At 43.6% G+C, this 27036-nt stretch overlaps 1 protein-coding gene across 10 annotated transcripts in view; it reads left to right on the forward strand.

Moving 5' to 3' along the window:
* BCL2L13 (BCL2 like 13) overlaps positions 1–27036 on the forward strand; it is a 214940-nt gene that overhangs the window by 63158 nt on the left and 124746 nt on the right. The window lies entirely within an intron of this gene.

Genomic DNA, 27036 nt, shown 5'->3' on the forward strand with positions numbered 1-27036 from the left:
GAATCAGAAAGAGAATAGTAAGAAAAGACCAAAGGCACTAGAAAGAAGGACATCATAAAGATCAGTGCAGAAATAGATGTAATAGATGTAATATTAGAGACTAAATAAATAATAAAAATGATCAATGAAACCACAAGGCAGTTCTTTGAAAAGATAAACAAGATTGGTAAACCTTTAACCTGACTAATTACGAAACAGAGGGATAATCCAGATAAAATCAGAAATGAAAGAGAAGTAACAGTTGACATCACAGAAATACAAAGACTTGTAATAAAATACTATGAACAATTATATGCCAACAAAGTGGGCAAAATGGACAAATTCCTAGAAACATGTTTTTCCAAAACAGGAGGAATCAGAAAACCTGAAAAGAGCAATAACAGTTAATGAAATTGAAGCAGTAAACAAAAAACTCCCAGCAAACAAAATCCTGGACCAGGTGGCTTCACAGTCGAATTTTACCAAATATTCAAAGAAGAACTAAAACCTATCCTCAGATTATTCCAAAATTTCATGAGGAGGGAAGCCTTCCAAACACTTTTTACAAGGCCAGCATTATTTCAGTTCTTAAACCAGATAAACATAATACAAAGAAAGAAAATTATCTTTGATGAACATAGATGCTAAAATCCTCAACAAAATATTAGCAAATAGGATCCAGCAATACATTAAAAAGATCACACAACATATTCAAGTGACGTTCTACAGTATTCGCAAATCTGTATGTGTAATACATCACATAAATAAAATGAAAGATGTAAATGACATGATCACACTCTCCAGTGTGGTGCAGTTGTTTGCAGCATTGTACTATACAAGAAAGGGTCAACGAAGTTTCAATTATAGAAGGTAAATAAATCCCAGAATAAAAAAAAGGAGAGGCTGGGGGCTTACGTCGCCAGGGTGCTTGGCCAGCCTGAAAACGGCCCTCAGCCCCTCACCCAGACTGGCCAGGCACCCCAGTGGGGACCCCCCACCCTAAAGGGGGTGTGGCCAGCCTGAAAACAGCCATCAGCCCCTCGCCCAGGCTGGCCAAACCTCCATGGGGTGAGGGTCCCCACTGGGGTGGACATCCTATGAGGGATCCCACACTGCAAGAGGCATAGGCCGGGCTGAGGGACCCCCCGAGTGCACACATTTTTGTGCACCGGGCCTCTAGTGAGCTATAAGAAAGAAATTAAGAGAATAATTCCATGTACCTTTGCAGCAACAAAAAAATAAGGTACCTAAGAATAAATGTAACCTAGGAGGTAAAAGACATGCTTGGAAAACTATAGGACATTGAAGAAAGAAATGGCGGAAGATACAAATAATTGGAAGCATATATACTGTGTTTATGGATTAAAATGTCCATACTGCCCTAGGTGGTTTGGCTCAGTGGATAAAGTGTTGGCCTGTGGACTGAAAGGTCCCGTGTTCGATTTCTGTCAAGGGCACATGCCTGGGTTGCAGGCTCTATCCCCAGTAGGGGGTATGCAGGAGGCAGCGGATTAATGATTCTCTCTCATCATTGATCTTTTTTTAAATTTCTTTTTTAAAAAAATACTTTATTGTTGAAAGTATTACTGTATTTTTCCATGTATAAGATGCTATTTTTTTCTAAAATTGTTAGACTGAAAATTGAGGGGTGTCTTATACATGAAAGTCAGCCTAAGAGGGAGCCGTGTGGGTTAGTAGCTGCTCATACCTTGTCAAACAGGGTTCCTCCAATCACGAGCCTTATTGTTACTGACGTCACTGATGCCACAATTGGAGGTGGAGGTGGAGAGTGTGCAGATGCAACAGGTACCTGAGCGTTCTGAGCCCATAAAGATGCCAAAAAATAAAAAGATAAATACCAGTAAGCGATTGTCTTACTCTGCAAAATTCAAACTGAATGTAATCAGCTATGCAAAAGAGCATGGAAATAGAGCTGTAGAGAGACAGTTTGGACCCCCTCCCACTGAGTGTATGATTAGAGAGTAGAAAAAAAAGGAAGAACAACTCCTTAAGATGCCAAAAAAGAAGAAGGCCTTAAGAGGAAAACCAGCACAATGTTTAAAATATTGTTTTATTAATTTTGGGTTGGAAAAGTGGGAGGCGTCTTATACATGGGGGCATCTTATAAACGGAAAAATACAGTATTGTCTCCTTTTCTCCCCATTGACCTCTCCTAACCCCCGCTCCCCAACATCATTGATGTTTTTATCTTTCTCTCCCTCTCCCTTCCTCTCTGAAATCAATAAAAAAACAAAACAACCCCAAAACATTCTGTACAGTGAAAGAAACCATTACAATAAGGGAACCCATTTCATTTGCCAATGACACACCTGATAATGGGTTAATTTCCAAAATAGAGACACTTCTCCAAGAGTACATACACATAGCCAATAGATTGGACACTCAGCATCACTAATCATGTGAGAAATGCAAATTAAAACCACAATGAAATATCAGTCCACAACTGCTGGACTGGCCACCATTGATAAACAACATTGTTGTTGGCAAGGATGTGGTAAAAAGGGAATCTTCATGCACTGTTGGTGGGAATGCAGTGTTGCAGTCACTGGAAAGCAGTGTGGAGTTACCTCAAAAACTTAAAAATGGCACTGACTTATGACCTAGTGATTCCACTTCTGGGAATTTGTCTGAAGAAATTAGAAACACTAGTTCAGAAGAATGTATGCACCCCTATGTTCATTGCAGGGTTATTTACAATAGCCCAAGATTTGGAAGCAGCTCAAGTGTTCATCAGTAGATGAGTGGATAAAACAGCTGTGGCACATTTACACTGCTCAGTTGTAAAAAAGAAGGAAATTTTACCCTTTGCAACAGCATGGATGGACCAGGAGAGCATTATGCTAAGAGGAATAAGCCTGTCAGAGAAAGAGTACTATATGATGGTACTTATGGAATCTAATGAACTAACATGAAAATAGAGACAGACTCATAGGGAGCATTTTGAGAGCTGTTGGAAGGGGAGACGGGGATATGTGGTGATATTGAGCAAAAAAGAAAAAACGAAAGCATTAATGGACACAGATAACAGTGTGGTTATTACCAGGGGAAAGCAGGGTGGGGAGAAATGAAGGAGGGCATAAGGGGGATAAGTGGTGATGGACATAGACTTGACTTGGGGTGGTGAACAATACAGTGTACAGGTGATATGTTATAGAATTGTGTACTTGAAACCTATATAATTTTATTAGCTAATGTTACCCCAATATCCTATATAATAAAAGGACAATCTAGGTTGTCTAGGTCGTCCAGGTTGTCCAGTTTGTTGGAGTAGAGTTGTTCAAAGTATTTTTTTCATAATGCAAATTGACCCTAATGGTGGAATGGCCAGAATGACCATTCAACCAGTCACTATGAGGTGCACTGACCACTTCTTGGTCCCTTTCGCAGCTGGCAGGCTCCAATCGCCTGATGGAGAATGGGGAACCAAGGGTGGGTGGCAGGGGATGCGGACTGCGCTAGGCCAAGGCACCTGACCCGCCAGTTGCCCCAGACACAGAGGACTACCATCGGCAGGGGAGGGGCAGGCAAGCAGGTGGGATGGCCGGCCTCTCGGTCCCTCCCCCTGGCCAGTGAATGGGGAAACAGGGGTGGGTGGTGGGGGACATGGGCAGTGCCAGGCCAAGGCCCCTGACCCGTGGCAGGGGCAGGGCTGGTGAGCGGGTGGGAACGGCCCACCTCTTGGTTCCTCCCCTCAGCTGGCAGGCTCCAATTGCCCGATGGAGTACGGCGAAATGGGGATGTGTGGGGGGACACGGGCGGTGCCAGACCAAGGCCCCTGACCTGCTGGTCGCCCCCCACACACAGGGCGACCAGCAGCAGGTACGGGGCTGGCCAGCAGGCAGGAACGGCTGACCTCTCAGACCCTTCTTCTGGCCAGCAGGCTCTTACCACCTGATGGCAAACTGGGAACCGGGTGGGTGGTGATGGGGGACGGGACCAGCTGTGGGGAAGATGGAGGGGAAGATGGCCCTGATCGCAGACCAGGCCTAGGGACCGTACCTGTGCACAAGTTTCATGTACTGGGCCTCTAGTATTTAATAAAAATAAAGAAGGAAATATAATGGAGGCTTATCCCAGACTTAATGAGAACATGTCCATTTCGTCTAGGTTGTCCAGTTTGTTGGAATAGAGTTGTTCAAAGTATTGGGATTGGTTGTTACTTCACCTCTCTCATTTCTGATTTTGTTTATTTGGGTCCTCTCTCTTTGCTTCTTGGTAAGACTGGCTAGAGTAGCGGTTCTCAACCTGTGGGTTGCAACCCCTTTGGTGGTCGAATGACCCATTCACAGGGGTCGCCTAAGACCATTGGAAAACACACATATAATTACATATTGTTTTTGTGATTAATCACTATGCTTTAATTATGTTCAATTTGTAACAATGAAAGTACATTCTGCATATCAGATATTTACATTATGATGCATAACAGTAGCAAAATTACAGTTCTGAAGTAGTAACGAAAATAATTTTATGGTTGCGGGTCACCACAACATGAGTAACTGTATTAAAGGGTTGTGGGATTAGGAAGGTTGAGAACCATTGGGCTAGAGGTTCATCAGTCTTGTTTATCCTTTCAGAGAACCAGCTCTTGGTTTTGTTGATCTTTTGTATTGTATTTTTTTTTTTTGTCTCTATATAGTTCATTACCACTCTTATCTTTATTATTTCCTTCCTTCTGCTTATGCTGGGCTTTTCTTATTGCTCTCTTTCTAACTCTTTGAGTTGTTGGGTTAGATAATTTATTACCATTTTTTCTTGTGTTTTTTCTTTCTTTGACGTAGGCCTGTAGAGCTATGAATTTCTCTCTCAACACTGCTTTCACTGTGTCCCATAGATTTTGGATTGTTGTGTTTTCATTATTGTTTGTTGCCAGGATGTTTTTTATTTCTTCTTAGATCTCTTTGGTAACCCAATCATTGTTTAATACCATGCTGTTTAGCCTCCAAGTGTTTGTCTTTATTGTAGTTGATTTCTAATTTTATGCCGTGATCTGAGAATATGCTTGATATAATTTTCTATCTCTTTGAATTTGAGTAGACTTTGCCTGTGTCCTAATATGTGGTCTATCTTTGAAAATGACCCGTGTGCACTTGAGGAGAATGTATATTCTGTGGCTTTGGGTGAAATGTTCTGAAGATGTCAATTCCATCTGATCATTTAGGATAGATGTTTCTTTGCAGATTTTTTGTTTAGAGGATTTATCCAGTGGTTTGGGTAGGGTATTAAAGTACCCTACTATGATGTATTGCTGTCAATCTCTCCCTTGATATCTTCCAGAAGTTTTTTTATGTATTTGGGTGCTCCTGTATTGGGTGCATATATGTTTATCAGAGTTATATCTTCTTGTTGAGTTGCTCCCTTATCTCTTGTTATTAGGCCTTCACTTTGAGGTCTAATTTTCAGATGTAAGTATTGCTATCCCAGCTTTTTTTTTTTTCATTTCCATTCACCTGAAAGATTTTTTTCCATCCATTCACTATCAGTCTGTGTGAGTCCTTTGTTCTGAGGTGGGTCTCTTGTAGACAGCAGATACATGGGTCATGTATTCTTATCCATTCAGAAACCCTATGTCTTTTGATTAGAGCATTTACTCCACTTATATTTAAAGTTATTGATAGGTACTTGTTTGTCTCCATTTTTATTCTTTATGCCTGTGTTCCTTCTTTCTTTCCTATTTCTTCTTTTTATAACAGACCCTTTAGCATTTCTTGCATTGCTGGTTTGGTGGTAATAAACTCCCTTTGTCCTTTTTTGTCTGTGTAGCTCCTGATTTCCCCTTTAATTTTGAATGATAGCCTTGCTGGGCATAGTACTCTTGGATTCAGACCCTTCCTTTGCATGACTTTGTATATTTCATTCCATTCCATTCTGCCCTGACGTATTTCTGTTGAGAAATCAGTTGATAGCCTGATGGGAGAACCCTTGTAGGTAACTTTCTGTCTCTCCCTCGCAGCCTTTAAGATCCTTACTTGTCGTTGGTGTTTGCCAATCTACACTAATAAAAGAGAAACATGGTAATTGGTGTACGACCGCTACCCTTTTCATTGGCTAATCAGCAAGATATGCAAATTAACTGTCAGCCAAGATGGCGGCTGGCAGCCAGGCAGCTTGAAACTAACATGAGGCTTGCTTGCTTCAGTGACGGAGGAAACCAACGTTCCCCGCCTGCCGCTGCAGGCCTCTGAGCCTGCAGTTTAAGAAACTCTGTAACAAATACCACCGGACTTCAGCCAGCAGGATTGCAACATTGTAAGCAAAGGCCAGAAACCTACTTTCAGCTGTGGAGGCCTAAGAGCTGGAGCCAAGCCTCAAAGCTAAAGCTGAACCAGAATAAAAAAAAGAAAAAAAAAAGAAAAAAAGGAGCAGTTGGGAGCTTCAGTCACCCCCAGCCTGAAAACAGCCTTCAGCCCCTCACCCAGACTGGCCAGGCACCCCAGTGGGGACCCCTACCCTGAAGGGTGTGTGACCAGCTGCAAACAGCCATCATCCCCTCACCCAGGCTGGCCAGGCACCCCAGTGGGGACCCCCACCCTGATCCAGGACATCCTTCAGGGCAAACCAGCCGGCCCCACCCGTGCACCAGGCCTCTACCCTATATAGTAAAAGGGTAATATGCCTCCCAGCATCAGGATCAGTGGAGCCATGAGGCCTCCCGGCACCAGGATCAGCGTGACAGGGGCAGCGCCCAAACCCCCTGATCGCCCTGTGGCTGTGTGTGACAGGGGGCGGGGCCACAACCTCCATATCGGCCCTGCTCTGTTCATGACAGGGGAAGGTGCCCCAACCCCCTGATCAGCCCTGCTCTGTGCCTGATAAGGGGGAGCTCCCCAACCCCCCCACCCATGGGCCCTGCTCTGTGTGTGACAGGGTAGAGCCATAACCTCCCCATCGGCCCTGCCCTGAGTGTGAGAGTGGCAGCGCCCCAACCCCCTGATTGGCCCTGCTCTGTGCATGACAGGGGGTGGCGTCGCAACCTCCCCAACGACCCTGCCTTGAGTTGTGACAGGGGGCAGTGCCCTAACCCCCCAATCGGCCCTACCCTGATCGTGACTGAGGGTGGCATCACAAACTCCCAATCTTCCTGCTCTGTGCATGACAGGGGGTGGCGCCCCAACTCCCCAATCGGCCCTGCTCTGAGCCCAACCAGGGGCTGCACCTAGGGATTGGGCCTGCCCTCTGCCACCCGGGAGCAGGCCTAAGCCAGCAGGTCGTTATCTCCCAAGGGGTCCCAGACTGCGAGAGGGCACAGGCCGTTTTGAGGGACCCCCCTCCCCCCCCCCGAGTGCACAAATTTTTGTGCACCGGGCCTCTAGTTTAATTATAATGTGCCTTGGTATTGGTCTTTTTGGGTTCATCTTGGTTGGGACTCTGTGTTTCTTGGACTTGTGAGTTTTTTCTTCCCAATATCAGGGAAGTTTTCTGTCATTATTTCTTCAAACGGGTTTTCTATTCCTTGCTTAGTTTCCTCTCCTCCTGGCACCCCTATTATCTGGATGTTGTTTCGTTTCCTGTTGTCCCAAAGTTCTTTGAGGCTTTCCCCCTCTGTTTTAATGTTTTTTTCCAGTTGCTGCTCTGCTTGGGTTTTTTCCCTACCTTGTCTTCTAGCTCACTGATGCGGTCTTCCGCTTCTTCTAGTCTACTGTTGATGCTTTCTGTTGTGTTCTTTATTGCAGTTATGTCGTCTTGGTTCTTCTTCATTTCCTCTTGGTTCTTTCACATGTTGTTGAATTTGTCTTTGATCCTTTTCAGCGTCCTTATGACCATTTCTCTGAATTCTTTCTCTGACAAATTGCTTTCCTCCATTTCATTTACTTTATTTTCCAGTGATTCTTCTTTTTCATTTGTATGGGGCTGTTTCTTTGTCTCCCCATTTTGGCTCCTCTTAGTGTATCTGGTATGTGACTCATTCTCTACTGCATTAACCAAAAGGCACAAAATACAACTTAACAAGACATGACATAGAGAGAACAATACATGAATGTATTTACAATACCAATAACCCCAAATAAAAGTTACCACCAGATAAAAGAGAATTAGGGGAGAGAAAATAGCACAAAATTGATATTGATAAAAGGAAAAAAGGTAAGAGAGAAAAGAATAAAAGGAAAGCAGAACGGGAAAGAAATATGCATATATGGGGAGAAAACTCCACAAAACCAACCACTTATCCAAAAAACGCAAATAACAAACACCCAGAAAAAAAGGAGGGGAGCTGAATCTGAAGAGGCAGAGCTTATTTCCAGATGGTAAGGTAAAGGAATTGAATGAATGGGGGAATGGCCACGATTCAGTATAGAAGAGGTAGAAAGAGAATGAGTGTATCGGAAGAAAAGTAAAAATCAATATGCTAAAACCAAAACAAAACACACACACACACACACAGAGAAAATAATAATTAAAAAAATAATTGAAAATATATATATTAAAATAAATATGTAAAAGAAAATTTATATATATAAAATTTCCCTTTAATATATCTATGTATTTTTGGAAAAGGAGAATAGAGAGCAGATAGGCCTGAGTTGGTGATTGAAACTAATTAAGCTATAGTAGAAGAAGAGAACAAGTGAGGAGAGGAAAACGAGAAGCATAAAATAAAACCAACAAAACAGATAAAAACTAACAAACAATCGAACAAACAACAAGAAAAAAGACAGAAAAGAAGAAAATGAATCAAAATTTGGCTAGTGAAGGAAGAGAAAAGAGAAGTGTGTATGGATTTGGATCAGGGGAGAGGAAATTAGATATATGAGTAAGATCAATTTTTAACTGAGAGTAAAAAGAAGAGATAGAGAAAAACTAAAGCAGGAACAGTGGAAGAGGAAGAGGATAAAACAGAAAAGGGAGAAAGAAAGTTGGAATAAAGAAAAAGTTGAGATAGAGTAAAATAATGATAAAAAAATAAAAATAGACTGTTGAATAGGTAAACACCGGAAATTGCTGCCTCCCACAACAAATTCAAAAATACAACTAAAAGACAAAACGGACATCATCCAGAACCTCAGGAAGGCTGGCTGAGTGGAAATTCTACAACTTGAGGGAAAGAGAAAAGCACACTGAGACTCAGAGGAGGTGCGGAAGTGCAGAGGTACGGAGGCGCACGCGGCAAGGGCTAGCAACTGAGGATGCAGCTGTCCCTTTGAATCTGGAGGGAGTCACAAGCCCCCGACTGCTCTGAATTCCAGTTCTGGGTGAATCTCTGGGGACCCAGACTCATACAGTGAGAAACTGGACTGTCTGGCAGCGGGCAGAACTCGGAACTCGTGGGCAGCTTTCTCTGAAAGGTGCTTGCAGCAATTACCGGGACACTGAGACGCGAGGCCCCTCAGGGCAGGGCTGAGGATCAGTCATAGCTGCTAGCACCACCCTGTTGATTCCCTGAGACCCCGCCCCACCCAAGCTGCGGCAAAGGCTTTTGCATATGAAAGGCCTGGCCCTTTGCAATCTGAAAATTACCTAACAAACTGCAGCAGGGCCAGAGAGACCCAGAACTTCCAGGAGAAGGGCCAAGGCCAAACAGCAACTTGCATTGCTTCAAAGCTGAGCCTCATTTGGGCAACTCCAAACCCCAAACAAGGAAGGGGAATCTGTAGATCTCTTCGTAGCTCCTGCTGGGTAGCCTCAGGAAGAGGCTAAATTAGCACCTCCTTAGATCCAAGAACCATTGTACCCAGTGGTCAGAGTGGGACCATCCAATTACAACTCCTCAGATCCATAAGGGACACACTCAGGAGGCAGACTCAGTGAGCACCAAAGCCCCACTGAAGCAAGTCTTGCCTCATAAGAGTGTCTTCAGCACAGAAGTTCTCCCACCGTAGACACAGCTGACTCTCACAGCCAGTTGGCCTGGAGGTCAATTCCTCCCAGTGATACCTACAACAATCAAGGCTTAACTACAACAAGACTGTGCACAAAGCCCAACAAAGGGGTACACCAAGAGTGTCCACCTCAGGTAATTGGGGAGGCTGAGCCACTGGGCCCTATAGGATACCTAGCACACAAAGCCACTCTACCAACACAGGGAAGCATAAAAAATGCAGAGATAAAGAAACAGGTCACAAATGACAGAAATGGAGGAAAGCAAACGACTGGATATAGAGTTCTAAACCACACTTTTAAGGTTTTTCAAGAACTTTCTAGAAACCACTGATAAATTTAGTAAGACCTTCAAAAAGACTGGTGAGACCGCCGATAAATTTAGTGAGACCCTCAAGACATCTAGTGAGACCCTCGAGGTTATGAAAAAGGACCAACTAGAAATTAAGCATACACTGATTGAAATAAAGGATATTATGCAGAGTTCCAACAGCAGACTAAAGGATCGCAAGAATCAAGTCAAAGATTTGCAATACGAAGAAGCAAAAAAACACCCAACCAGAAAAGGAAAATGAGAAAAGAATACAAAAATACAAAGATAGTGTAAGGAGCCTCTGGGACAGCTTCAAGTGTACCAACATCTGAATTATGGGGGTGCCAGAAGAAGAGAGAGAGTAAGATATTGAAAACCTATTTGAAGAAATAATGACAGAAAACTTCCCCTACCTGGTGAAAGAAATAGACTTACAAGTCCAGGAAGCATAGAGAACCCCAAACAAATGGCATCCAAAGAGGACCACACCAAGACACATCATAATTAAAATGCCAAGAGCAAAAGACAAAGAGAGAATCTTAAAAGCAGCAAGAGAAAAACACTCAGTTACCTCCAAGGGAGTACCTGTACGACTGTCAGCTGATTTTTCAACAGAAACTTTGCAGGCCAGAAGGGAGTGGCAAGAAATATTCAAAGTGATGAATACCAAGAACCTACAACCAAGATTACTTTATCCAGCAAAGCTATCATTCAGAACTGAAAGTCATATAAAGAGCTTCACAGATAAGGAAAAGCTAAAGGAGTTCATCACCACCAAACCAGTATTATATGAAATCCTGAAATGTATCCTTTAAGAAGAGGAAGAAGAAAAAGGTAAAGATACAAATTATGAACAACAAATACACATCTATCAACAAGGGAATCTGAAAATCAAGTGAATAAATAATCTGATGAACAGAATAAACTGGTGATTATAATAGAATCAGGGGCATAGAAAGGGAGTGGACTGACTATTCTTGGGGGGGAAAGGGGTGTGGCTGATGTCAGAAGAGACTGGAGAAAAATTGTGCACCTATGGATGAGGACAGTGTTTTCTGATGGTCTTAGGCGACCCCTGTGAAAGGGTCGTTTGACCTCCAAAGGGGTCGCGACCCACAGGTTGAGAACCGCTGAACTATATGATTAAAAATGATAGCAGAGTAAGTGGATGCTGCATGGACATGCTTTCAGGACCAAACTGGAATTACAACCAAAATACAGAAAAACGTCCTGTATAATCAACAGAAGATTCTTTGGAGACAACCCTGATAACCAAGGACCGAAAATGGAGACTACATAAAGACTGGTAGGAGGGGTGGAGGCGTGAAAGGGCTGGCCAGGCCCTCACAGACAGCAACTGAAGTTCCAGAGAGAAATCTCTCAGCTGCAAGGTGTTGCCACTGAGAACTCTGGGGTCTAATCCCCAAGCTGTGCCCCCCAGCGAAGAGCACCAGAACTGAGAAGGGTATCCACATAACATCATGCTGTAAAATGCAGCAGGGTTGCTGTCTGCCAGGGAGAGATGGCTGGAAACTCAGGCACCCTCTTAAATGGACAACAGACAAAAATCTCTGTCAAGCCACCCACCTTGTGCTTCTGCAGAGGGAGGGCAGAGTAGAATGGAGCTATGTGAGCAGAGCCAGGATTAGGGGCTCTGGGTTAGAGACCAGAAGACAGACACCCTGGTCTCTTGTACTGAGTCATTCTCTCATGCTGTGGAGGTCATGTTTCTCATGCAGACATTTCCTATACAGATGACTTTGCCTGGAGGCAAGATAGTTGATCCACCCTTTTGGAAAATACCTTGCCCACTATGTGGATTTGCTTAGGCCTATTCAGAGACTAATAGTTCGCCTCTAGGGAGAAGCAATTGCCCCACTCTGTTGAAAAATACCTTGCCACACCTGCGGACGATTTCCTGAGGGTAGTTTAAAACAAAATCCTATTAACCTGTAGACAGAGGTGGTCTCTGAAATCTTTGAGTGTTTTCCTGATCAAAATAATCAGAAAATGAGTCTGACACTGTCCTGCACTAGAGATTGAGAGGCATAGCAGATCTACCTAATACATAGTCATAAACCCAAGCAGGCAGCCAAAGTGAGGAGACAAAGAAACAACCCCCAAATTAAAGAACAAGAGAATTCTCCAGAAGAACAGATAAATGAAACGGAGTTAAAAAATTTATATGGTCTTAGCCTTTTGGCTCAGTGGATAGAGCATCAGCCTGCATACTGACGGGTCCCAGGTTCGATTCTGGCCAAGGGTACATGCCCAGGTTGTGGGCTTGATCCCCAGTATGGGGTGTGCAGGAAGCAGCTAATCAATGATACTCTCTCATCATTGATGTTTCTATCTCTCCCTCTCCATTCCTCTCTGAAATCAATAAAAATATATTTTAAAAAATTTATCTGATATAGAGTTCAGAATAATAACGGTAAAGATGCTGAACAGCATGAGGAAAGATATAGTAACTTTGAAAACAGAAATAAAGAATGATATAGCACAAACAAATACCACATTGGAAAGAATCCACAGCAGATTAGGGGATGTTGAGGATCGAATCAGTGAACGAGAAGACAGGGTAGAAAAAAATAACCAAATCTGAGAACTAAAAAGAAGAAACAATCCTATCTAATAAAAGAGAAACATGGTAATTAGCCGTACATCCTCTACCCTTCCCATTGGCTAATCAGGGTGATATGCAAATTAACTGCAAGCCAAGATGGCGGCCGGCAGCCAGGCAGCTTGAAGCGAACATGAGGCTTGCTTGCTTCAGTGACGGAGGACTCCAACATTCCCCGCCTGCCGCTGCCGGCCTCTGAGCTTGCAGTTTGAAACATTGTTACAAATATAGAAGCTAAACAAAACCCCAGAAACCTGCTTTCAGCCAGCCAGGATCTCAGAGCTGAAGTTGAACCAGTGTTTCGATTATAGAACCCAAACAAACCAGATACCTGCTTTCAGCAGCGGAGGCCTAAGAGCTGGAGCCAAGCCTCAGAGCTAAAGCTGGCCCAGAATAAAAAAAAAAAAGAAAAAAAGGAGCGGTTGGGAGCTTCAGTCACCCGCCAGCCTGAAAACAGCCCTCAGCCTCTCACCCAGACTGGCCAGGCACCCCAGTGGGGACCCCCACCCTGATCCAGGACACCCTTCAGGGCAAACCAGCCAGCCCCCACCCGTGCACCAGGCCTCTATCCTATATAGTAAAAGGGTAATATGCCTCCCAGCACCGGGATCAACGTAATGGGGTGGGGCCACAACCTCCCTATCTACCCTGCTCTGTTTGTGACAGGGGAAGGTGCCCCAACCCCCAATCGGCCCTGCTCTGTGCCTGATAGGGGGGAGCTCCCCAACCCCCTGATCGCCCTGCAGCTGTGTGTGTGACAGGGTGTAGCACCCCAACCCCCCACCACGGGCCCTGCTCTCTGCTTGACAGGGGGCAGCACCCCATCCCCCTTATCGGCCCTGCTCTGTGCATGACACGGGGGAGCTCCTCAACCCCCTGATCTGCCCTGCTCTGTGTGTGACAAGGTACGGAGCCCCAACCCCCCTGATGGGCCCTGCTCTGTGAGTGACAGGGGGCAGTGCCCCAACCCCCTCATCGGCCCTGCTCTGTGCATGACAGGGGGTGGCGCCACAACCTCCCCATCGACCCTGCCTTGAGTGTGACAGGGGGCGGGGTCCCAAGCCCCCAATCGGCCCTACCCTGAACGTGACTGAGGGTGGCATCGCAACCTCCCAATCCGCCCTGCTCTGTGCATGAGAGGGGCGGTGCCCCAACTCCCCAATCGGCCCTGCTCTGAGCCCAACCAGGGGCTGCACCTATGGATTGGGCCTGCCCTCTGCCACCCGGGAGCAGGCCTAAGCCAGCAGGTCATTATCTCCCGAGGTGTCCCAGTCTGCGAGAGGGCACAGGCCAGGCTGAAGGCCCCTCCTCCCCCCCCCCTGTGTGCACAAATTTTTGTGCACCGGGCCTCTAGTCCATTATAATAAAAACCTAATATGCAAATTGTCCCTTGGGCAGTAGTTCGATCGGGAGGTTAACTGCTCACTATTACGTGTGCTTACCAGCAGGGGGCGGCGCAGAACATGGCAGGTGGTGATGCAGTGCTGGCAGCAGGTGGCAGTGGAAACGCTGCCAGCTCTGATTGGCCCTGATGAAGCAGGACTGCTATGGGATGGTGCAGCAGGTTAGCGGGCAGCGCCAGGCCACGGCGGGTGTGAACAGGGGCTTGATTGCCCTGCTGATCACTCCACAGATGGCGACCAGCGGCGGTGGTGAGGGGCAGGGCTGCCGCCCGCCTCCCAGGACCTGAGGGAGCTGGGCTGGACTCCTGGACTTAATAGATATCCCCACAGATGGCAAAAAGCAGCGGCGGTGGGGGGTGGGTTCACCGCCCGCCTCCCAGGTGCTGAGGGTGCTGGGCTGGGTCCCAACCCCAATAAATTGCCCTGAAGGTGGGATGGTGAGCAGGTTAGGGGGCAGCACCGGGCCAAGATGGGGTGCCAGGCGGGGTTGCGGGTCTGTGGGGTGTGGGCATGAGCTGGGGCCATGAGGCTGGAGGTGTGAGGTGTGGCCCAATCTCCACAGGCCACCCCGAGGGACCCCACCCATGCATGAAATTGTTCATTGGGCCCCTAGTCTCTATATATCCTACCTAATAATAGAGAAACATGGTAATTAGCCATACCTTTGCTACCCTTCCCATTGTCTAATCAGCAGGATATGCAAATTAATTGCCAAGCAAGATGGCAGCCGGCAGCCAGGCAGTTTGAAGTGAACAGGAGTCTTGCTTGCTTCAGTGATGGAGGAAGCTAACGTTCCCCGCCTGCCTTGCCGGCCTCTGAGCTTGCAGTTTAAGAAACATTGTTACAAATATAGAAGCTAAACAAAACCCCAGAAACCTGCTTTCAGCGAGCTGGGCTTCAGCCAGCAGGACCACAACATTGTTTCAGTTATAGAACAAATACAGATCCCTGCTTTCAGAGCTGGAGTGAGCAGGACCACAACAGTGTTTCGATTATAAAACCCAAACAAACCAGATACCTGCTTTCAGCAGCCGAGGCCTCAGAGCTGGAGCCAAGCCTCAGAGCTAAAGCTGGCCCAGAATAAAAAAAAAAAAAAAAGGAGCGGTTGGGAGCTTCAGTCACCCGCCAGCCTGAAAACGGCCCTCAGCCTCTCACCCAGACTGGCCAGGCACCCCAGTGGGGACCCCCACCCTGGAGGGGGTGTGACCAGCTGTAAACAGCCATCATCCTCTCATCCAGTCTGGCCAGGCACCCCAGTGGGAACCCCCACCCTGATCCAGGACACCCTTCAGGGCAAACCAGCCGGCCCCCACCCGTGCAACAGGCCTCTATCCTATATAGTAAAAGGGTAATATGCCACCCAGCACCGGGATCAGTGGAGCTGCGAGGCCTCCTGGCCCTTGGAGCAGTGTGACAGGGGGCAGTGTCCAAACGCCCTGATCGCCCTGCAGCTCTGTGTGTGACAGGGGGCGGGGCCACAACCTCCCTATCCTCCATGCTCTGTTCGTGACAGCGGAAGGCGCCCCAACCCCTGATCAGCCCTGCTCTGTGCCTGATAGGGGGGAGCTCCCCAACCCCGATCGGGGGATCGGCCCTGCTCTATGTGTGACAGGGTGCGGCGCCCCAACACCCCCCCCCCCCCATGGGCCCTGCTCTGTGTGTGACGGGGGGCAGTGCCCCAACTCCCCTATCGACCCTACTCTGTGAGTGACAGGGGGGAGCTCCCCAATCCCCTGATGGGCCCTGCTCTGTGTGTGACAGGGGGTGGCGCTGCAACCTCCCTATTGACCCTGCCTTGTGTGTGACGAGGCGGTGCCCCAACCCCCCATCGGCCCTACCCTGAGCGTGACTAGGAGTGGCATCGCAACCTCCCTATCTGCCCTGCTCTGTGCCTGACAGGGGGCGGCGCCCCAACTCCCCAATCGGCCCAGCTCTTAGTCCAACCAGGGGCTGCACCTAGGGATTGGGCCTGCCCTTTGCCACCTGGGAGCAGGCCTAAGCCAGCAGTTTCGTTATCTCCCGAGGGGTCCCAGACTGCGAGAGGGCACAGGCCGGGCTGAGGGACCCCCCTGTCCCCCTGAGTGCACAAATTTTTGTGCACCAGGCCTCTAGTATATATATAAAAGTCTAATATGCTAAGTGTCCATCCGGGTAATGATGTCACGTAGAATCGCCCGGCTTCCTCTCCCTAGCGACTAGCTTCCTTGGAGTTTCTTCAGCCCAGGAACAGTACTTCTTTATAGCCTGGTGCAAACATTTTACACTGCAATCAAATGTCTGTGAAGCATTTTCCCATACCTCATCTCATTTGATCCTCACAGAAGTCCTGGAGTAGGTAGATAGGAGATTTTCTTTTCATTAGCTGGAATACAGAGATTTAGAAAGCTAAGAAACTTCACCCTACTGAAAAGAAGGAAGAAATGGTGGACCTTTGAAAATGAGTTAAGGTTTTCTCATTTCTCAGAATATAGTCAAACACTGCTGTAGTTAAATATTTTACCCTTGTTTTCCCTGTGTGATCTACAATAATAACCTGCTTTGTGTTGATATTTACTTCTGTGTTGCTGACAATTACCTGAAAGAGAAGTTGGGATGCTTCACTTGGCTGGAAAAAGTTTAGCTAACTCAGAAAACAGGTCGAATTAAGCAAGTATATTCTATTTTTATAAAAGGCTATGTTGACTTGCGCATGCATGATATATAATATAAAGCTCTCGCTGGCACCAATTGCACGGGTATGTTTCCATCTGTCATTGTTGATCGTAAATTTGGTTGATACTTCTATTATAGAGAAAGGGTGAATTAAAATATTTCTTCTAATTAATTTCCTTTTAATGTGCATGAATTCATGCAGTGGGCCACTAGTTAAAAAACAATAAGACAGCTTAAGGGAGTTGTGGGATAATGTGAAACATAACAATATTTGATTAGCAGGTGTGCGAGAAGTGGGAGAATAGGATAAAGGGATGGAGAACATGTTCGTAGAAATAATGGTAGAAATCTTCCCTAACATATTAAAGAAAAACGTCACACAATTCTGGGAGGCACAGAGAACCCCAAGCAAGAAAAACCCAAACAGGCCCACACTCAGCCACATCATCATTAAAATGCCAAAAATTAAAGAGAGAGAGAATATCTGAAATGTAGCAAGAGAAAAGCAAGTTGTTACCGACAAAGGAGCTCCCATAAGGCTGACACCTGATTTCTCATCAAAAATTCTACTGGCCATAAGGAATGGCGTGAAGTACTCAAGGTAATGTAAAGCAAGGATCTGAAACCAAGATTACTATGTCCAGCAAGGCTATCATTCAAAATAGATGGTCAAATAAAGTTTCCCAGACAAAATAGGCTAATGGAATACATCACCACCAAACCTGCACTACAAGAAATGTTAAAGGGACTGCTGTAATGAGAATTAGAAACAGAGAAGGAAACCTAGGCATACAGAATTAAAATGGCAGTAAATAAGTACCTATCAATAGTAACCTTAAGTATAAGAGGATTAGAGGCTACAATCAAAAGACATAGGGTAGCTGAATGGATAGAAAAACATGACCCAGCTATATGCTGTCTATAAGAGATCCACTTTTGAACAAAAGATACACACAGGATGAGAGTGAAGGGATGGGAACAAATTTTCCATGCAAATGGAAAAGAAAAGCTGGGATATCAATACTCACATCTGACAAAACAGACTTCAAAATGAAATCCATGCAAGTGACAACACATATAGGAACACATAAATATGTAAAAAAATTTCTAGAGGACTTTAAGGAAGAGAGAGACAACAATACAGTCACAGTAGGGAACTTTAATACCCTGCTGACTTCACTGGATAGTTCTTCCAGAAAAGAACTTAAAAAAGAAACAGTGACTCTAAAGGACATACTGGATCAGATGGATTTAATTGACATTGTAAACATTTCATCCCCAAACTGAAGAATATACCAGTACATTCTTCTCAAGTGCACATGGATTATTCACAAAGTTAGACTACATATTAGGACACAAAACAAGTCTCTACAAGTTCAAGAAGATAGAAAACATATCCAGCATCTTCTCACATCACAGTGGAATGAAATTAGAATCAACTACAGTAAACACACCGAAAAACATTCCAATACATGGAGACTAAATAGCATGTTATTAAATAATGAATGGGTTACCAATGAGATAAAGAAATAAAAAATTTACTGAAAAAAAGTTAACATGAACACATAACAACCCCAAATCTCTGAGACACAGCAAAATCATTCTGGCAAGGTAAGTTCAGAGCAGTACAGGCCTACATAATAAAACAAGAAAAAACAACAATAAACTATTTAACCCTACAACTTAAAGTAGTAGAAAGAGAACAACAAGCAAACCCCAGAGTAACTAGAACGAAGGAATAAAACAGAGCTGAAATAAATGACATAGAGACCAAAAAAAAAAAACCAACAAAAAAAACACTATAAAAAAATTAATGAAACCAATAGCTGGTTCTTTGAAAGGATGAACAAAATTGGTGAACCATTAGCCAGGCTCATCAAGAAACAGGGAGAACCCAAATAAATAAAATCAGAAACGAAAGCAAAGTAACCACTGACATAACAGAAATACAAAGAATTGTAAGGACATACTATGAACAACTATATGCCAGGAAGCTGGACAATGTGGATAAAATGGACATATTCCTAGAAAAATACCATCTCCCAAAACTGAATGTGGAATAATCAGAAAACTTGAATAGGCCAATAACAACTGATGAAATAAAAGCAGTAATCAAGAAACTCCCAGCCAAGAAAAGTCTGGGTCCTGTTGGTTCACAAGGGAGTTTTACCAAACATTTAAAGAAGAACTAACACCTATCCTCAAACTATTCCAAGCAATCCAAGAAGAAGGAACACTTCCAAGTTCTTTTTAGGAGGCCAGCATTATCCTAATTCCAAAACCAGATAAAGACACTACAAAGAAAGAAAATTACATGCCAATATCCCTAATGAACATACATGCTAAAATCCTCAACAAAATTTTAGCAAATTGGATATACATGACCAAGTGGGATTTATTCCAGGGATGCAAGGATGGTACAATATCCAGAAATCAATAAATGTGATACATCACATAAACAAATTGAGACAAAAATCAAAGTGTCATATCAATTGATGCAGAAAAAGCATTTGAAAAAATCCAACACCCAATTAAAATTTTTTTTTACAGCCAATCAATGATCCTCTCTCATTATTGATGTTTCTATCTCTCTCTCCTTCTCCCTTCCTCTAAGAAATCAGAAAATACTGACTTCTGTGCATGGGCCATGAAGTTTTAATTTCACTGTACGTGTGCACCCACACGTGGTATTTTGTGGAAGAGCTACACTCAAGGGACCAAAGAGCCGCATGTGGCTCGTGAGCCACAGTTTGCCGACCACTGTCCTAGGGTAAAGAAATCTAAGGAGAAGATAAACAAATGGGACCTCATCAAAATAAAAAGCTTCTGCACAGCAAAAGAAACCATCAACAAAATGAAAAGGGAGCCCACTGTATGGGAGAACATATTTGCCAATGATACATCTGATAAAGGGTTAATATCCAAAATATATAAGCAACTCATACAACTTAACAACAGGAAGACAAACAATCCAATTCAAAAATGGACAAAGGACCTAAATAGACACTTTTTCAAAGTGGACATACAGATACCTAAGAGACCTATGACAAAATGCTCAATGGCACTGAGCATCAAAGAGATGCAAATTAAAACGACAATGAGGCATCTCCTCACACCTGTCAGAATGGCTACCATCAACAAATCAACAAATGACAAGTGCTGGCGAAGATTTGTTGAAAAGGGAACCTTAGTACACTGCTGGTGGGAATGCAGATTGATGCAGCCATTATGGAAAACAGTATGGAGTTTCCTCAAAAATTAAATATGGAACTGCCATTTGATCCAGCATCCCACTTCTAGGAATATATCCCAGGAAACCTGAAATACAAATCAGGAAGAATGTATGTACCTCTGTACTCATAGCAGCACAATTTACAATCTTCAAACAGCCCAAGTGCCCATTTTTTTTTATCCAAGATAAGCAGATAAAAAAACCTGTGGTACATTTATGCCATGGAATACTGTGCATCAGTAAAAAAAGAAAAGTCCCTTACCTTTTGAGACAGCATGAAGGGACCTGGAAAGTATCGTACTAATTCAGATAAAGACAAGTATCACATGATTGCACTCATTTTTGGAATCTATGTAATCAAATAAACTGGTGAATTCAGTGAATCCAGAGACATGGAAGCATGGAACAGTGTATGGAATCTTATCTGGATGGTGGGGGAGGGTGGCTGGCTGGGAGGCAATAAACCAAAGACCTTGTATGCATATATACATAATCCATGGACACAGACATTAGAGTGCTGAAGGCCTCAGGTGGTGGTGGGTGTGGACTGGGGCAGGTTTATTGGGGGGGGGAAGGGACATATATAATACTTGCAACAATAAAGAATCCTATCCCATATAATAAAAGGTAATATGCAAATTGTCCCCTCGACTGAGAGTTCGACCAGGGGGTGGGGCCTGCTGGCCAACTGCCTGTAGCCCCTCCCTGAAGCCATCCCCAACCCTGATTGCCCCCCCCATTGGGGGCGGGGCCAGCCAGCCAATGCCCAGAGCCCCTCTGCCTGGCCGGACCCAATCCCTGATTGGCCCTCTCTCCCTGGTCGGGGGCAGCGCTGGCCCGCCCACCACCTGTGGCCCCTTCCCCCAGCCAGTCCTGCCCCGGTCGGCCCCCTCCCTCTGATTTAGGGCCGGCTGGCCAACCACCCACAGTGCCTGCCCCCAGCTGTCCCTGCCCCTGGTCGGTCGGTCCCTCACACCTTGATCAGGGGAGGGGCTGGCCAACCAAGCTCCCGTATTCCCTCCCCTGCACCGGACCCCACCCTTGCACCACGCCTCTAGTAAAAAAATAAAATTAAAGGCAAACCTACTATAATTACAAACAGTACTTGGTTTCTATTAAAAGTGTATCTGTAGTGAAATAAGTCTCTAAAAGACAAATATTGTGTAATTCCACTTACACAAAAAGTTATTAGAGTACTCCAAATCATAGAGACAGAAAGTAGAGTAATGGTTGTCAGGGGCTGAGGGCTGGGAAGGAGGGAATGAATGGTTCATATTTCATGGTTGTAAAGTTTGAGTTTACAAGATAAAGTTCTGGAGATGGATAGTGGTTCTTGTCAAAAGTAGTTAATATTATTGAATTATACAATAAAAAATAAAGATGGTAAATTTCATGGTATATGTATTTTACCACAATAAAAAAATTGGGGGATAAAAGCCTATTTATACTTAGGAGAATTTATAAAGATTACCTTCTTTCTAGAATACATTGTATTCAAGTTTTGCACAGTAGATTATATATGTTTTTTATGTAATGTTTTGTTTTATAATTTTTTTTGGAGAATTTTTATTACTTTTATGTTCAGAAAGCTCAACAGTGAACACTTAACCCAATTTGGTGGCTTTGAGCCTTGGCCTTTTCCAGCTTGGCAATGCGAACCACCATCTTTGGATCCACAATGTTGCCTCCTCAGTGGCAGCAGCTCTCATCGTATCTGCTGTTGTAATTGGTTTGGATAGCTTCTACCAGGTTAGCCAGAGCTCCTTTGTCTTCCAAGATGACTGTGGTGCTTCCTGTGGACTAGATGCTTGAGCCTGGCCTTCTCCTTGGTAATGCAGTAGGGATCCTTTATCTTACAGCAAGCACAGGCAGAAAGACTACCAACTGGCCTTTTTGTTCTCCACTAAGGTGATGACAGGTTAACCCCTGCTTGAAGGACAGATGGCCTCTTGGCAGGGACATCACTTTGCCGGGAGCTTTTGTCTCAGCCTGGACCAACAATCTCCACTTCTTCTCTTGCTTTGTCTCTGCTCTGTACTTGTGGGCCAGCTTAATCAGTTGAATAGCCGTTTGACCTGGGTTAATTGGTTAATGGTGGGAGGCCCTTTTAGACACTTACAGGAAATAGCCCTTTGCCCCTGTAGCTGAATGTAATGGTGCCATTTGACAAAACGGGTGAAGTCCCTTTTGGTTTGGATTTCCTGTCCAATGCCAAAATTCTTGGGCCTTATCCCAAATGGGATATACCACCTTCTTTGGTCTTCTGGGTCTTTACTACAGCAGGGACTTTCTTTTTGGTATCTTGGGTGGCAAGAGGAGAGCTTATGTAATGTGTTAAAGTTTGTATGTATGTAGGTTCATCTAAGGCAGTGGTTCTCAACCTGTGGGTCGCAACCCCTTTGGGGGTCGAATGACTCTTTCACAGGGGTCGCTTAAGACCATCGGAAAACACATATTTTCAATGGTCTTAGGAACCGAGACACCACTCCTCTATCCGTCTCCAGGCGGGTCCGCCCACATGCAGATACACTCACATACAAGTACCCGGCGTGATGACATCATCGCGCCAACCCCATCACATACACTCCATACAAATACAGGTGTATGTGATAGGGTTGGCACCATAATGTACTTATGCGGACCAGTCACACATGTGTAGAGAGCAGCTACTGTGTAGAAAGCAGCTGCTGTGTTGAAAGCAGCTACTGTGTTGAAAGCAGCAGTATTGGAGGTAAAACGACACTTCATGAATTATAATTACTGGGTAAATGTAAAATCATGTACTGTAAAATCATCAACTACTGCAAAAAAAATATCTGTACCATGGGAACTTAATCTGGATGCTGATCGGTCTTTTTATATTCAGCTGTGGTTGATGTGAATAGTGCCCCCTTGTGATAGTAACAGGTATGTAAAAAAAACAACACAGAGAATGGTAAATCATAGGAGACTTTAATGAACTGTATTGACTGAACTACGCCATGTATCATCTTTTGTATTATTAAAGCTATTGTTACATATTATTTTCATTAGCAAACCATCCCATGACAATGCATTGTGTAGAGAAGAATGTTAAGAAAAGAAAATATAGTGAGGATTTTTTACAGTGTGGTTTTACCTCAATAATTATAGCAGGAATTGAGAAACCACAATGTGTTATTTGTTGTGAAGTTCTATCAGCCGAATCTATGAAGCCGAACAAACTAAAACGCCATTTTGATAGCAAGCATCGAGCTTTGCCTGCAAGGATACCAACTATTTTAGAAGCAAAGATGATGGACTCAAGAAAGCCAGACTTGACACTGGTGGCAAGTACCACGAACAAAACGTAGCAGCCATTGAAGCTTCATATTTGGTGGCACTCAGAATTGCCAGAGCTATGAAACCTCACACCATTGCTGAGGATTTACTGTTGCCAGCAGCCAAAGACATTGTTCGAGTTATGATTGGAGACGAATTTGTTACAAAATTGAGTGCAATTTCCTTATCTAAGGACACTGTCCGCAGAAGAATAGATGACATGTCTGCTGATATTCTTGATCAGGTAATCCAGGAAATTAAATCTGCTACACTTCCAATATTTAGTATCCAGCTTGATGAATCTACAGACGGTGCAAACTGTTCACAGTTTCTGGTTTACTTGAGGTATATTAATGATGGCGACTTTAAAGATGAGTTTCTTTTTTGCAAACCTCTTGATGTTTCTACTACTGCACGTGATGTATTTGACACAGTTGGTTCATTTCTGAAAGAGCATAAGATCTCTTGGGAAAAGGTTTGTGGTGTTTGCACAGATGGTGCTCCAGCTATGCTAGTATGTCGATCTGGATTTCAATGTTTGGTACTGAATGAGTCACCAAAAGTCATCGGAACTCACTTTATGATTCATCGGCAAATATTAGCAATGAAGACACTGCCACAAGAGTTACAAGAAGTAATGAAAAGCATCATAAGTTGTGTCAATTTTGTAAAGGTGAGCACTTTAAACAGTCGACTGTTTTCGCAACTGTGCAATGAGTTGGATGCGCCGAACAATGCTCTGCTATTTCACACTGAAGTGAGATGGTTGTTGAGAGGAAAAATTTTAAAACGTGTTTTTGAGCTTCGTGATGAACTCAAAATGTTTTTTAATCAGAAAGCAAGACCGCAGTTCAAAGTACTTTTCGGCGATAAAGGTGAACTGCAGAAAATAGCTTACTTGGTTGACATCTTTGCCATCTTGAATGAGTTAAATTTATCACTGCAAGGACCAAATGCAACATGCCTCGATTTGTCTGAAAAGATCCAATCATTCCAAATGAAACTTCAGCTTTGGAAAAAAAAATTGGATGAAAATAAAATTTACATGTTGCCTACCTTATCTGCTTTCTTTGAGGAACATGACATTGAACCAGACAAAAGGATTACGATGATAATTTCTGTGAAAGAACACTTGCACATGCTTGCAGACGAAATTTCATCGTACTTTCCAAATCTACCTGACATCCCATTTGCACTTGCCAGAAGCCCATTCACAGTCCAAGTTGAAGATGTTCCTGAGACAGCACAAGAGGAGTTCATTGAACTTATTAACAACGACGCAGCGAGAACTGATTTCTCTACAATGCCAGTTACAAAATTCTGGATCAAGTGTTTACAGTCATATCCTGTTCTGTCTGAGACTGTGTTGTGCCTTCTTCTTCCATTTCCAACAACATATCTTTGTGAAACAGGGTTTTCAAGCTTGGTGGTTATCAAGTCTAAATACAGAAGTAGACTTGTTGTGGAAGATGATCTTCGCTGTGCTCTTGCAAAGACTGCCCTGAGAATTTCTGATCTGCTGAGAAAGAAGCAATCTCAACCTTCACACTGACATTAGCTTTTTATGCATACTATCGCAAAATGTAGCAATGTAGTTTACTGTTGTTATATTAAGGCTGTTACCCATGCTACACCATGCTTCAAGACAAAATTTCACTTATTTGTAATTAGAAATAAATATTTCACAATGTATAATTACATATTGTTTTTGTGATTAATCACTATGCTTTAATTACGTTCAATTTGTAACAATGAAAATACATCCTGCATATCAGATATTTACATTACAATTCATAACAGTAGCAAAATTACAGTTATGAAGTAGCAACGAAAATAATTTTATGGTTGTGGGTCACCACAACATGAGGAACTGTATGAAAGTGTCGCGGCAATAGGAAGGTTGAGAACCACTGATCTAAGGTATTTATATAGGCAGAAGTTAAGTGAAATGTCTATCTAGGTAAGCAAAGTATATGTCAGTCATTACATTGAGGGGATCCTTTGTATTGCAGTTCAACTAGAAATTTTCCACAAAATTTTTTTTAAGGATCTAAGTTTTATTTTGGATAGTCTCAACTCAGAAGGAAAAGGTTTACTTGACCAGCGTAGCTCAGTGATTGAGTGTCGACCTACGAATCAGGAGATCACAGTTCTATTCACGGCAGGGGCACATACCTGGGTTGTGGCCTCGATCTCCAGTGTGGGCATGCAGAAGGCAGCAGATCAATGATTCTCTCTCATCATTGATGTTTCTTATCTCTCTCTTCCTCTCCCTTCCTCTCTGATATCAATAAAATAAAAACAGAAAAGAAGGAAAGTGTCTTATGTGCCTTAAAGGACAATTACTTTTGTCAACTTTAAAATCTAAGTTACAGAAATGTTTAACCTTTTGTTTTTCAGTGGTATTTTAAAGATTCATAGATGCTATAATAATCAAGTTTCTTGGTCTAAATTAATAAACTTATCTTTGAATTCAGAATATTTTGCTTGCAAAAATGAAAACATAAACAGCTAATCCCTCTCTTTATAAAACTTGTCAGTGGTAGAAAACAAATGATATGGAAAAATAATATAAGTATATTCTGAATAGGTGGGGTAGAGGGTATCTTATTTGCATTTAATGTTTTTGAAGAAATGATGAAGTTCTGCAAATATCTGAGGCAGGAGAAATTAGTAAGTAGTTAAGTATCTGGTATTTTTTTTTCCTTCAGATTCTTTCCCTTAGTTCTCCATTCTGTACTAGAGACCAAGACCTTTTTTTTTTCTTTTTACAGCATGAGAATATAGTTTTCTTAAGTTGGAGAATATAAATCTTTTGATGATTATAGGCTTTCTCTTGGGCTGCAGTTTATGTAAAGATAAGGAACCATAAAGATCACTATCAAAATATATTATCACTGATCTAAACAACCTTTCAGGTTTCCTTTTCTTTAATGTCAAAAATGTTTCTGAGATACCTCCTTTCTTTTTTTAATTTTTTTTAAAATTTTCTTTATTGCTTAAAGTATTACAAAGAGTATTACATATGTCTCCTTCCCCCCCCCCCCCGCCCTTGACAATCCCCTGGCCTCTCCTACCCCCCAGTGTCTTATGTCCATTGGTTATGCTTGTATGCATGCATAGACGTCCTTCGGTTGATCTCTTACCCACCTCCCTCCTGCCCTCCCACCCTCCCTGGCCTTCCTGCTGAAGTTTGACAGTCTGTTCGAGGCAGCTTTGCCTCTGTATCTATTTTTGTTCATAAGTTTATAATGGTCTTTATAGTCCAGAAATGAGTGAGATCATGTGATATTTTTTCCTTCATTGACTGGCTTATTTCACTTAGCATAATGCTCTCCAGTTCCATCCATGCTGTTGCAAATGGTAAGAGTTCCTTCTTTTTTACAGCAGCATAGTATTCCATCGTGTAGATGTACCACAGTTTTCTAATCCATTCATCTACAGATGGGCACTTAGGCTGTTTCCAGGTCTTAGCTATGGTGAATTGTGCTGCTATGAACATAGGGGTGCATATATCCTTTCTGACTGGTGTTTCTGGTTTCTTGGGATATATTCCTAGAAGTGATAGGAATAGCAGAGGGTCAAATGGGAGTTCCATTTTTAGTTTTTTGAGGAAACTCCATACTGTCTTCCATAGTGGCTGCACCAGTCTGCATTCCCACCAGCAGTGCACAAGTGTTCCTTTTTCTCCACATCC

This window comes from Myotis daubentonii, chromosome 2 (assembly GCF_963259705.1).
Source record: "Myotis daubentonii chromosome 2, mMyoDau2.1, whole genome shotgun sequence".
In the NCBI taxonomy this organism is placed as follows: Eukaryota; Metazoa; Chordata; class Mammalia; order Chiroptera; family Vespertilionidae; genus Myotis; species Myotis daubentonii.